Source organism: Cyprinodon variegatus, unplaced genomic scaffold, assembly GCF_000732505.1.
Source record: "Cyprinodon variegatus isolate N-32 unplaced genomic scaffold, C_variegatus-1.0 Scaffold1514, whole genome shotgun sequence".
Lineage (NCBI taxonomy): Eukaryota > Metazoa > Chordata > Actinopteri > Cyprinodontiformes > Cyprinodontidae > Cyprinodon > Cyprinodon variegatus.
In genome coordinates, this window is record NW_015151967.1 from 129396 (window position 1) to 131366 (window position 1971).

A 1971-nucleotide genomic window follows, 5' to 3' on the forward strand; every position below is an offset into this window, starting at 1 on the left:
CTGGTCCTTAGCTGGTCCTTAGCTGGTCCTTGGTTGGTCCTTGGCTGGTGCATGGCTGGTCATTGCTACTCCTTGGCTAGTCCACAGCTGGTTCTAGGCTTTTCCTTGATTGGTATTTGGCTGCTCATTGATTGATCATTGGTTGGTCCTTGGTTGGTTCTTGGTTTGTCCTTGGTTGGTCCCCACTTTCCTTTGCTGGTCCGTGGCTGCTCCTTGGCAGGTCAATGGTTGGTCCTTGGCCTCTCCTTTGTTAGTTCATCGCTGGTCCTTGATTGGTCCATGGCTGCTCTTTGATTGATCTTTGGCTGGTCCTTTTTTTGGTCCTTGGTTGGCCCTTGGCTGCTCCTTGATTGGTCCTTGGTTGATCCTTCGCTGGTCCTTGGTTGATCCTTGGCTGTTCCTTGATTGATCCTTGTTTGGTCCATGGCTGGTCCATGGCTGGTCTTGGCTTGTCCTTGGTTGGTCCAGGGCTGCTCTTTGAGTGGTCCTTGGTTTGTCCCCACTTTCCTTGGCCTTTCCTTGGCTAGTCTATGACTGGTCCTTGGTTGGTCCTTGGCTGATCCTTGGTTGGCCCTTAGTTGGTCCTTAGCTGTTTCTGGGCCGGTCCTTGTCTGCTCCTTGACTAGTCCATGGCTGATTCTAGGCTTTTTCTTGGTTGGTATTTGGCTGGCCATTGGTTGGTCCTTTGCTGCTCCTTCATTGGTTCTTAGCAAGCACTTGGCTGCTCCTTGATTGATCCTTGGTTGGTCCATGGCTAGTCCTTGGCAGGTCCTTGGTTGATTCTTGGCTAGTCCTTGGTTGGTCCCAACTTTCCTTGGGTGGTCCTTGGTTGGCCCTTGGCTGCTCCTTGATTCGTCCTTGGCTGGTCCTTGGCTGATCCTTGGTTGGTCTTTGGTTGGTCCTTAGCTTGTCCTTGGTTGGTCCTTGGCTGCTCCTTGGCTAGTCCACGGCTGGTTCAAGGCTTTTCCTTGTTTGGTATTTGGCTGGTCCTTGGCTGTTCCTTCGTTGGTCCTTAGCAAGCACTTGGCTGCTCCTTAATGGATCATTGGTTGGTCCTTGGCTGGTCCTTGGCTAGTCCACGGCTGGTTCTAGGCTTTTCCTTGGTTGGTATTTGGCTGGCCCTTGCTTGGTCCTTGGCTGCTCCTTCGATGGTCCTTAGCAAGCACTTGGCTGCTCCTTAATTGATCATTGGTTGGTCCATGGGTGGTCCTTTGTTGGTCTTTGGCTTGTCCTTGGTTGGTTCTTTGTTTGTTCTTGGTTGGTCCCCACTTTTCTTTGCTGCTCCTTGGCAGGTCAATGGTTGGTCCTTGGATTCTCCTTGGTTAGTTCATCGCTGGTCCTTTATTGATCATTGACTGCTCCTTGATTGGTCCTTTGGTGGTCCTTGGTTGTTCCTTGATTGGCCCTTGGCTTCTCCTTGATTGGTCCCCACTTTGCTTGGCTTGTCCTTGGCTGGTCCATGTGCTTGGCTGCTCCTTCATTGGTCCTTAGCAAGCACTTGGGTGCTCCTTGATTCATCCTTGATTCGTCCTTGGCTGATCCTTGGTTGGTCTTTGGTTGGTCCTTAGCTGGTCCTTGGTTGGTCCTTGGCTGGATTTTGGCTGGTAATTGGCTGCTCCTTGGCTAGCCCATGGCTGGTTCTAGGCATTTACTTGGTTGGTATTTGGCTGGTCCTTGGTTGGTCCATGGCTGCACCTTGAGGGGTCAATGGTTCGTACCCACTTTCCATGGCTGGTCCTTGGCTGGTCCTCATTTGGTTTTTGGCTAGTCCTTGGTTGGTTCTTGGCTGCTCCTTGGTTGGTCCTTGGCGGGTCCTTGGATGATCCTTGGCCTCTCCTTGGCTCATTGAACAGCGCTGACAACCCGGTGAGTAGCATATTTTAAAAAAAGAACGTTTAAGGTTGTTTTAAGGAAATTAGCGGACATGCTCTATGCTAGCCATTCTAAAGCAGCCAGGGGGGATTCTAAATG